This window comes from Aplysia californica, unplaced genomic scaffold (assembly GCF_000002075.1).
Source record: "Aplysia californica isolate F4 #8 unplaced genomic scaffold, AplCal3.0 scaffold00084, whole genome shotgun sequence".
Lineage (NCBI taxonomy): Eukaryota > Metazoa > Mollusca > Gastropoda > Aplysiida > Aplysiidae > Aplysia > Aplysia californica.
In genome coordinates this window covers 642,658-654,387 of record NW_004797354.1, presented here as the reverse complement: position 1 = coordinate 654,387, position 11,730 = coordinate 642,658, and the positions used below count along the sequence as shown (strand labels likewise).

The window sequence follows — 11,730 nt, the reverse complement described above, 5'->3', positions numbered from 1 at the left end:
TTTCTCCCTGGTTTGCAGGATCAATTAAAAAAAGTTCTTGTTGATTTGTTAAATGGTAGGACGAGTGCTTGGTGGGCGCTCTGGTGTGGTCCACTCCTTCTGTTTCCTGGTGTCGATTAGTGTCGATAATCCAATTAAATTAAAGGAATAAACAATCAAGCCCCTCGGTCAGCGCAAGGACAATGAAGAAAAATCCCAGGAAAACACAGCAGAGTCGACGGGTCCTGTGGGTTTTATGTTTCTATCGGCACATAATATAGGCCATTTCAGGGACCACCAATAACTGGAGAGAGTGCTAAATATAAATTTCTATGAGTGGAAGGAGCAGAAAACGACAATAGCAAAACAGAAAGAAGGAAAAAACCACTTCAAAGAACCCAAGCTCTAGTCAAAAAGTTCACAAATAACTAGCAGAGCCCAGAGAAATTAGGTTTCTATGACAATTAAATATGATTTAATTAATGTGAAACAACAACAACTATAGAATCGGACTATAAGAAGAAGAAACGCCTGAAACAAGGTTGAACTATTCGATGTATTCAAAATTAGGTTTGACGATTCACTCACAAATGGACTCGATTACCTGCTTTGAGAAAGTTCTGCCCGCCTCATTAAGTCTAGATGTCTAGATCTAAAAAAACGAAGTTCTAGAACTGAGAGAGCGAGCTCTCTTTGAAATATGAAGGCTTGAACGACATTAGTGTTAACCAGTTGAACCCTCAAAGCATATATATATGCACACACACACACACACACACACACACACACACACACACACACACACACACACACACACACACACACACACACACACACACATATATATATATATATATATATATATATATATATATATATATATATATATATATATATCAACAAAACTAGTTGCCGCCATCAAAGATAGTACATAACAAGATGGTCCCCTCAGCCAAAAAAGTGTCCGCCGGAAGTCCGCTCTTTGCTTCAGATGGCGCTGCAGTCTGTTTTGAAGCTCTCTTTTGTTTCTCTAGAAGAAGAATACGAATAGCACCTCCTTGCGTGCGAGGATCGACTGCTGTTCTTCAGCAGTTCGGGTTCGTTCAATGCGGAGTTTTAGAGGTTTTAAAAAATTTTAAAGACCTCTCGTCTTTCATTCTAAAGTCAAATTAAACGAAAAATGCAGTCACCCTTTCCTCCGGAAGAGGTTTTTTGTCAGCGTAACCATTTTAAAAAAGCGTTCTTCCGAAATGTGAATTCTTATTTAGTAAAATACTTGTTAGTTTCACTTTGATTTATTTAACACAAGTAGGGTAACTCAATTCGCAAAGGGTGCGCATTTGCGAAGAGGGCGCCACCGAATTTTGAGGACACTTTTTTCATTGGCTCAAAGAGAGGAGTGGACCTGAGTGGGCCCTCTTGTTAAGAAGACTCTTTGCCGCCATCTTGGATCGTAAAGCGTTTCGATTCCAGCCGTGGGTTCGAATACTTGGGGTCTTTTGTTACCCACACAGCATACAGATCGGATTAACAAGTAGCCTAAATTTCTTCTTTGGAAAGTGGGGGCACAAAGGTATCCCACGTCGTTTGGATACGACAGTAAAACACATACAAATAAAAAATAGCAACATGAAAACCGTGAATCAAAATACCAAACAGCAAGGTAACAAACCTGAAATATTTCTGTCTCGTTCAGGAAGACATGGACCCAGGTGTATAACGGTTTAAACTCCAACTTGGTCACATGGTACACAGCAGTGTTGAGACCCTCCACGGCTTGTCTCTTGGACGCGTTTTCCAGTATAACACGCCTGGATAAATAAAAAAAGAAGGAAAAAAAAGGCAAATGTGTGGCACTGCGGTAAAATTAGGCGCTTGCAAAGTTAGTGACATCCAAGAAACCGACGTTGGTTCTGCCGTTTTGACAATTTTAATCGAGTTTTTGCTTTTGGACTCAGCTTCTTTTATGCCAATTTAAAAACACACTTCCGTGTAGATTTTATTGAAAAATGTTTCTTAAAGGCAAAAAGAATGTGTTTTCCGTTTCCGGGGACACTCAAGCGGTGGAAGTCACCATATATTAGCGGCTATTCTCTCGTTAATTTAATCCTTGAAACTAAGCTACCTCACCTCCTACAATCGCAGATATCTCGACTTCTATCAATACAGAAGGGTAGTTTTTTTTTTATTGAAAACATGCCAAATGATTGAGCTATATATGATACCAAATCCTCTATGTGCTCAAAAATGACTCGCACCTGATTCCACGGCGTCGTGACACAAACGAAAATACGATAGTTTTTTTTTTTTTTTAATCCACAAAAATGATTATAAATGTTTACAATATATTTCTTTCGTTTCTCCTGAAGAAGAAAAGGAATAGCACCTCCTTGCGTGCGCAGATCGACTACTGTTCATTAGCTGTTCGGGTTCGTTCAGTTCGGTGTTTCAGGTTTAAAAATTTTTTTAATGACCTCTGGCCTCTCATTTTAAGTCAAATTAAACGAAGAAAACAGTCGCCTTTTCCTCTGGAAGAGGTATTTTTCTTTGTCAGCATAACCATTTTAACCATCGTTCTTCCTAAATTTGAAATCTTATTATTGAAAAACTTTTTAGCTCCACTTTGATTTTTTTTCACACAAATAGGGTAACTCTGTTCGCAAAGGGTGCGCATTTGCGAAGAGGGCGCCACCGAATTTTGAGGACACTTTTTTAATTGGCTTAAAGAGAGGAGAGAACCATCTTGTTATGTACGTTCATCCGAAATCAAATTGTACCGATATAGTTAAAAAATGGGCTGCTCTGATTACCTCCCTGCGAAGGAAGACAACCATGAATTGATAAGCAAAAATCAAATCAGCAATAAATCATTATGAATGTTAGCAATCTCAGTAACAGGATATATAATAAAATTACATCAATTTCAACAGTAGCAAAAGATACATATAAAATAATATATGTGAGGCAGCGTGGTGGAATCAGGCTCTCGTCAACTTTTGGGCATGTTAAGTTATTGGTATCATCTTAAAGCTTGTTCACGTGTCTTTATTTGGATGAAAAAATATCCATTTATCTTGAATACAAGTAGAGATATTTGAAGGAGGTGGGGGTTACCTGTTTTCAGAGGTAAAATTAGTCAGAAAATGGCCGCCAAAGATTTGTTATTTCCTTAGTTTAAGAGTCCGTGATAACTGAAAATTTACATTTTTTGTGCCTTTAATCAACGTTTTTCAGAAAAATCCACACTGAAATGAGTTCTTTAATGGGCATGAAAGGTGTTGAGCCAAAAAAAAAAAAAAAAAAAAAAAATTCACAAACCGGCAGAAAAATGCAAGTTTCTTCACTTTGATTATTTTGACGAGAGCCTGATTCCACCACGCTGCATCACATATATTATATATTAAAGAACAATGCCACAACAAGATTTGTAGCTGGTAAAAAGAAAAAGAAAAATGACAATAACAATGATTTCATTAGAACAAGTTTTCTTGTAACTTACCGGTCTTTGTTAGCCTCGTTTCCAGAATCTCTCTTGTGTGATATCATATCGTAACGACCAATCATCTTTGGATAGCGTAGTCTTGTGTACCCCATTTTCTTGACTCTGTGAAACGAACAAGCGTAATTTAATTAAATGATTTAAGCTAAGTTTTAGTCAGAGTTTCACGGCACTTGCAAAACAATAAGGTCATGTTATAGTGCGGTTAAAAATTTGGGATTCAATATTACCCGTATTTTGCACAGCAATTTATATCAATTTGTCCCAACATAACCATCTTTCCCGAATAACTGAGGTTAGACTAAAAAACTTTTATTTAAAACATAATTATTATGGAATACTACAAATCTCTGTCGCGCGGAAAATGGGAGCGTTCACAGAACTTTCTTCTTCTCACATGAATTTTGCATACATATGTGGCCTGCGTAACAGCTTACAAATGACACTTTTTACTGGCAAAACTTTAGACCACACATCAATACGATCTCTGATAAATGGCAAGTGAAATTGAAAAGAATCTCTTGCTAATACTTTATAACAAGTTTGATGCCATCATTCTTGACGTTATCAAGATACCGTTAGATTTCTAACCATATCCCTACGTCGTGTTTTACTATCGTATCCATACGACGTGGGGAACTCTGTACCACCACTTTCCAAAGAGGAAATTTACTTGTTAATCCGATCCGTACGTTTTGCATAGTAATCTGTCAAATTGGTTTTTTAGAAATACTGAAAGTTTCAAAGAGATCTTCATACTGGAAGTATTCTAAAATATGAATAATACAACCCCGGGGGTACAAAATGACCCCAGGGCGTACGGATAGGGTTAAGAATGTGCGATTCTTCACACAGTATAACCCACTCCTATTCAACGATGTGCTTGTGGCGGTGCGTTTTGGTTTGAACAATTTTAAATATAATTTATTACATGAGTTATGGAGTAAGATCATAATTTATCCAACGAGTGAAATTTCCAAGTAGCAATCACGAGTTTCAACGAGTGATAACAACTGGCAATTTCACGAATAGGATGAAACATGGTCTAACACCATAACGAGTGTAATTAATTGTTTATACCATACTGATATCAGCTGGCGAAATACATCCGTACCAACAAAGTTCAAATGACCAGCCAATTGGACAAGAGGATCCATTCTAGAGTCTCACTTGAAAACAACATTTTCATGCCCGTCGGTGCTTCGGGGGTCAGATTGTGAATTGGGGAAAATCTAAATTGTTTTCCTTTACTTTTAGCCACGCTAATTTACAAGTTGTGCTATCCGTATGTTTCCCTTCGTGAAACAAACCCCAAACAAAACAATCATAACGTAAATATAAGCAAAGTAATCAGAACATGTACGATTCAAAAATTTAATACGGCATGTTGTCGTTAGAATAGAGATGACTTTGATTTTGATTTTAAGCTTCGTGACCAAAACAAACCAAAGGCAAGGAGTTAGATCTAGAATCTAGATCTAGAATCTAGGTGCATTGCAGTGGCGGTGGGTAGTGAAGGGCTTACGGGCTAGAGCCCCTCACCCCCACCTCCTCCACACCCCAACTATATCCCTTAGTTAATGAAAGTTTCTTAAATAATGAAATAAGCAGTTGAAACCGTTGTGATCGCATGCAATGAACACACAGTTATCAGCGTTGCGGCTAGCCCGTTTATCCAATCTTTGTTGTCACCGCTTACAACTATAGTAACCTAACAGCCAACTCAATGTCGTTAGGGCTCAGAAAGAATAAGCCGGTTCCCACGACCGTCTTTAATGAAACTCTTCTTGTAAAAAGGTAAAAGACTTTTAAAAAATAACACTGCACAGAGGGCTCACGCTCTCTCAGCCCTGACAAAGGGGTGAAAGTTTACGACACACTTTCCCCCAGTGACACAGATACCTATGCGCCCATTGGGCCTTTGTTAGGCGCGTTCTGTTTTCAGCAACAACACGACCCAATCCACCTTATAGACGGTATGTGTTTGGAGTGGTGTGTGTTTGTGCCGCTGAGATTTAACAGTTGTTAATTACATCAAACCACTTTTGAGACAACTTTTCCTTCAGATAAAAACTAGTTAGAGAAATCTGGAGGTGAAACGGCTTCGTCTCCACCATCCAGGAGAGCTTAAATTTAACTAAGAACAAAGAGAGGGAAGAAAAAGGTGACTCTTCTCGTTTGAATGGTTCTCAAAATGCCGTGGCTCGTCGTGAGTATAGAAAAATCATCACTGTTTTGTTCTTATTGCTTGCTTTTTGGTGGTAAAGAAGTGGAGAAACCTAAGTCCCACCCAAATGGGGTCCACCCACCGCCGCTGGTGCATTGACATTGCATTACATTGGTCAGAGATGAAAAAAAATAGGCTTTTTAGCTACAAAAATCGTTACGTTTTTAGGATACTGATTTGCTGATTCTACTTATGTAGTTAGTTTTTGTCTATCAGGTCAGGTTTTTGCAGAATTCACATAAATCAATTCGATTTCCGATACTCTTAATTTTGTAAGTGGAGGTAATATATCAGAATACCACCGGAAGTAACTATTATTATTTCAAAAAAAAGTAATTAACCAAGAGTGTTTTACTCGTTTGTCTAAAGTCATATTTTTCCATTACATATTGCTTTTACTGTCTTCAGTGGTCGTGGATAATTCTCTTTTCTCTATGACTTGACTATGCTTAGTTTGGGGCTAGATCTAGTAATAGATTCTGGCTAATTTCTAGACTATAGCCAGTTTGAAGTTTCCAGTTTTCCTCCAATTGTTTTCGTACGGGTATTTTATAGATCTAGAATCTAGCTATCACTGGGGCGGGAAAAAAATTAATAATAAAAGCTGAAAATCTTCAGTTCCGGACTGTAGACACAAGTAGATAAGGTTATGTCTCATTAACTTGTGTGCTCTGTTTTGAACGTATATATCAAATTACAAGTGTATTAAACTGCTGCTCATCGCTGGGTTAGATCATAAATATAGATTCTATAGGCCCTACGATTGCAATTTTTAATTGGCCGTGCTATAATCTTACAGTAGTTCAATAGTAACATTCTGCATTTATTTGTAATGTGGTCTTATATTGAACTATATTTTGGTATACTCCCTTACACCACAATTCATGGCGATCGCACCCAGTTCCTTCTTATTCTTATTCTGTTTGGTGTTTTTGGGGGGAGTTGGAGGGGTGTGGGGGTGGGGGTAATTCAAATTAATAGCTAAACGATGTTTAAGAAATTTGTAGGTATAACGAATTAATATTAAAAATTTAGTAATGAGTTCTCTCAGTTTTCTTTAGGTACTCATCCAACATTGGTGCCATTAGGAGACATTACGTAGAAGTGATTTGTTGCCAAATTCTTTTCTCTCTTGCTGTTATTTTTGTTTTGTTTTACCAACAAATTGGTAATTCACTAATCAGCTTGTGTATTTTCCCAGCTTTGCTAATCTGTGAAGGCCCAGCTGACAACTGATAAGTTTGACTCATGACTGTAAATCCACAAGCCTGAATGTCAGGTCAACTACAGTGGCCCATCTAGGTAAAGAGAGCGGAGATGTCCTATGGGGTTGCTCACTCTAGTACAAGATGAGGAACACCTCACTCATTGGTGATGGAGATTCAAAATAATTCCCACTGTATTGGCTCTCAACCCCTATGATTCCATACTCATAAAGGAAGTGGTGTGTGTCAACCAATGTGGCAAAACAGTAAGTCAAAATTGATTTTGATTCTTACGTGTCATGAGAAATCAGAGTGACTTATTTCAGATAGGCTACCCGATATCGCTCTCAGAAAAACGCCTCACTTATACTTAGGCTATACTTATAGAGTGATTAGTTCATTGAAAACAATGTCTTATTCAGTTTAAGAGAAGAGAAGTAAAAAGCAAACAATAACTGCACTTTTATTGATACTGATTTGATTCAGATTACATTCAGGTTACAGATTAGGCCTAGTATTAGTGTGAGAGATAATACCCCCTTCACCTCCATTTAAACCTATTTATGCTCATCAACCGTGCTTCAATTCTTTTGCCAGGAATTGACACAGGTAAAAGTACCGTTATTGAAAATGAAATAATAGTTTGATGATAGAAAATTGCATGTTTAGCTTTGTTTTCATTACTGTTGAACTTTGCAAGCCTGTCACTGGTGATTTTGTTGGCTTGAAAAAAATACTTCCAAGAATGACAGTATGTAAATGAAACCAGTTTTGTATATCATATCATTTCAGTCTCAGCTCTGTACTTTGAAAAATCTGGGAGCCATCGAGGAAAAGAGAGGTGTAAAGCTTGGAGAGAAAGCCTTTGGCGCACTTACTCAGGTACCATATTTGAGGATAAGAAATTTCACTTGACTATCCCCTAATTTTCAAAGTCCCATCAATCAACAATTATTGTTCCATACCCCACAAGCAAAACTTAGCTCATTTGTGACCTATATGATGGATGTTGTTTTTGTTTTTTAATGAAGAAGGAAGCAAGTTCTCCTGAGACCTATGGTGCTTGTCATGCCTTGTGATGCTCGAGGGCCATGATGATGAACGCCGTTCATCATATTTTGCATTTGGCTTACTGCTTCATTACATGCATTTCATAAAACTAATAGCAGATTCACATTCCTCCACATTTTAAAGAATATTTTCAGAAATCTTTTCCTTTTAGAGATAGTAGAATTTATAAACTGGGTCTAATCATATATATGCAACCAACCACTAATCTTAGCGCTACTCTTTCTTTGTCCCTGGTGATCAAAATCAACAACTGTCTGGTGAAGCACAAATAACTGACCCAGTGTAATGAAGGGGTTAATGCCCATCGTCTTGTTGGCTCGTGCTTCATGCATTCACTCACTCCCAGACTCACAGAAGTGTGTCAGTGGAGAAAGGGAGATTATCACTAGGCCCTAGGCTAGGCGTACACAGTTGCCGAGTCGCTGGTGTGTAGTGTGCACTTAGATTGGGTACGCGGCACCTCTGGTGGCCAAGAGTGAAGGGGTTGTGGGGAAAATTAACATTAGTAGGCTTCATTTCAGGTTGGGGGCAAATAGTAGCCTATGTTTATAAAGGCGTTCCTTTTCGTGCTTTGGCAAAACCTGGAGGAAAGCTGGGCTAGTAAAACAGGGTGGCAGTTTTGCAGGGTTAGAGAGTATATATATTCTGCTTTCTTGTCCTTTTTTGTTTTTTGTTATAAATGAAATTGGACTCTATCAGCAGAATTCTTGTGCTTGGGGTCTGCATAAATTAATAACTCCCTTCTGCTTAGAGTGTTAAATGTTTTTATAGTCTGCTATTGCAATTTTGCCATTGAATCGGATACTAACTTCTGTTTGCAGAGGATAATAACAACACCTAAATCCTTATTCTTATGGATTTTTTCCAGATTTTTTTTCTCTTCTTTTTTTTTTTCAACCAGGAGAAGATTGGATGTCCCCAGTCCTATTACACAAAACCTCTGAGGTCGTTCAACTCTTTCCACCGCTGATGTGAGAAGCAGTGGTGGCCACGTTGCTACACAGAACCAGCACAGATGGAGACCCACATCATGACAGATGCCCACTTACTAGTGAAAACAACTGGTGCTTTTACAGTATAACACAGGTCAAACACAGAAGACTCAAAATCACGCATCCGTAGAACTGTGCCTGCGGTCCCGTTTTGTTTTTCCTTCTTTATCTTTTAAAAATATCCTTCGAACTACAGATCCCTCGAACTACGGATGCCTCGAACTACCGAGACCAGTTCCAACGAATTCGAGCTATCTGTGTTATACTCTACTTTTACAAAAGGCGTTACAGCAAAGGAAGCACAGCACCATCACACAAGGGAAGGCTTTCTGCCCACCTCAAACCCCCTCATTTATGAAGCCTGTGCATCACAGATGAGCTAATGGAGATCAAGTATGTGCCTGGCGTGACACAAAAACAGAATGAGAGTTTCCGTATGTTCACACCTGGTTGAAGCAGTGAGTGCCCTAAGACGGTCTTTGTGACCAAACCAAGAGTAGAAGCAGCTTTTGCAATCATTACTGCAGACTGGAAGTTGGGGGCCCTTGGCACCCAGACGTTTATGCCATTTCTGAAGTTACAGGTCTCAGCCAAACCATGGACAGTGGCATCAGAAGGGACTGTACGCAAATATAGAGGGCAAAGACTGGAATAGAGGGTGTGGCTTAGAAAAACAGGAAAGGAACCATCTTTTAGAGGAGGAAAATTGGACTGGCAGACGTCTCTACTGCCCTGGAAGAGGGACTGATTAGGAAAAAAAGAAGTCCTTCTGCAATTTACGGCTCTGTTTTCCTCTTTTGGCAACTTGGAGTTGCATGTTTTTGACAAATTTCCCTTAATTTCTTCTTTTAAGTTAATGCTACCGTTAAATTGACCTCTCTGTTGCATCACTACCTACTGTATTTTGGGGGGACTTTTTCTTAAAATTAGATATAAAAGAATTGGGTACATTGACAAATGATTAATTGTTTTTATACAATTCAATTCATGCTCCTATCTGTTTCGGTTAGAAAGTTGTGACAAAATCAGTGCGTTTTTTTCAAGTTTTCTCAAAACGACAAAAATTAAGGGGTATGGGTTGCGGCCCGGACTCTCATTTAAGACTGAAGTTCAGGATTTCTTTTATATTTGGCCTGACTATGTGAAAATGAATTTTCTGTGATCCTGGTTGGGCTTTTTCAAATATCTCTCTCCGATTTCGAAAAATGCAGTTTCAAGTGCTTCAGTTGATGCGAAAATGCAAAAATGAATAGATTTAAGCAATAGCTATGACGTTATCCTCAATATCTCTTCAGAGGTTTCAAGTATAAAAAAAAGCATACCCAGGATCACAGATTTTATTGCTAGTGTGCTTATGGGAAAATATAAGCACTTTAGTCAATAAACTGATTGAGCGAGAGCGCGGGCCGGATTGAGTCAAAATTGCTTCTGTACCCCCAAAACATGAAATATTTTCAAATTCCTTAAAGAAAGAATACATTTTGATATTTGATATTCAGTTTGAACTCCTAAAGTGTTTTATAATCAGTTTGAATGATGCTGGAATGTGTTAATAACAAAGTTAGAAACATTAACTGCCACCTACCCTTAAAGTTCAGTCTTCTTTCATTTATATAGATCTGTAATATAAACGAAAATTCGAAAGGCAATGCAAGTTAGATAAACAGTGGGGTTTTTTAATGTTTGATAAAGTGACTACCAAATTTTAAACCAATATTCGATGATATTTTATTCAAGCTGATATAGGCCTACATCTAGATCTAAATCTGAGTGTTTTCCGATATTTGGTTGTATTGTTGTAGATCTATCATTATGAGAATTAAAATTTGGTGTCCACTGTCCACCCGCTGTGTTTATCTGGTGTGCTGCTAGGCTACAATGTCTGGACGGAAAAAGGAATTCCCACACGTCGATTGTGCTAATTAAATTGAAGGAGGGAAGTTTAGCTGCACCTGACAAGCCATTTTATTATTATGATGACCCATTAGAACAAATGATTATTTATTTCGAGAAAAGGTGTGACTTAATGACCTGAACGCGCTTCGCAGCGAAGTTTTTCAGTTCTTACTAGCCTACTTTGCTTACAGAGGGATAGAAGTAGAAGGCGAATATAGTGCACGGAGTAATTTAGGCATTTTTTTATATTTCAGGATATATTTTACCGGAAGTGCAATGCTAAAACAACTCCAAGTATGGTATAAAATGTAATCTTCCATTGTTGCAAAAGCGGAGTAAAATAAAAACTTCAAATTTTGTTTCGCACCATTAATACTATTGCATTTGAAATGGTTCTCAAAACATGAATTCCACAAGCATTGGTGTGTCCCGTTTACAAAAAGTAAGACAGACTTGCTTTTATAATTGTCTCAGCTCATGGGATGCAAGTCTCTTGAAATCTGTAGAAACCATCCGTTGGGATTTTTTATTCTTATATTTATTAAGGAAATTTCTAGAATACAGAACAGGCGTTTAAAGATATTTATCTGTTAGGACAAACTGATATAAATCAATGCACAAAAGTTGAAGAATCTATTGTCGACAGTTGAGGAGAATTCTGACGGTGATATATATTTTAGAGCACAATGGAGTAACGGACATAAAAAAAGAAGGAGAGATAAGAACAACCATTATTGGAAAGAAGGAGCAAACCACATCTACAGAGCACCTGCACTCTTGAACTTGGGTCGTTTTGTGGAGTTTTCAAAACCCTCAACCTATTTGTCTCGGTCCTTTCGAAGACGACGTTTAGGGGGGGGG

At 38.0% G+C, this 11,730-nt stretch overlaps 1 long non-coding RNA gene across 1 annotated transcript; it reads right to left on the bottom strand.

The window, feature by feature from the left end:
* Positions 1-1,639: 1,639 nt before the first annotated feature.
* LOC118477400 lies at positions 1,640-3,557 on the bottom strand. The gene is made up of 2 exons (XR_004858349.1): positions 3,479-3,557; positions 1,640-1,790 (listed from the first exon to the last, which is right to left on the bottom strand). It is a non-coding gene; the product is annotated as an uncharacterized LOC118477400 (long non-coding RNA).
* Positions 3,558-11,730: the final 8,173 nt, after the last annotated feature.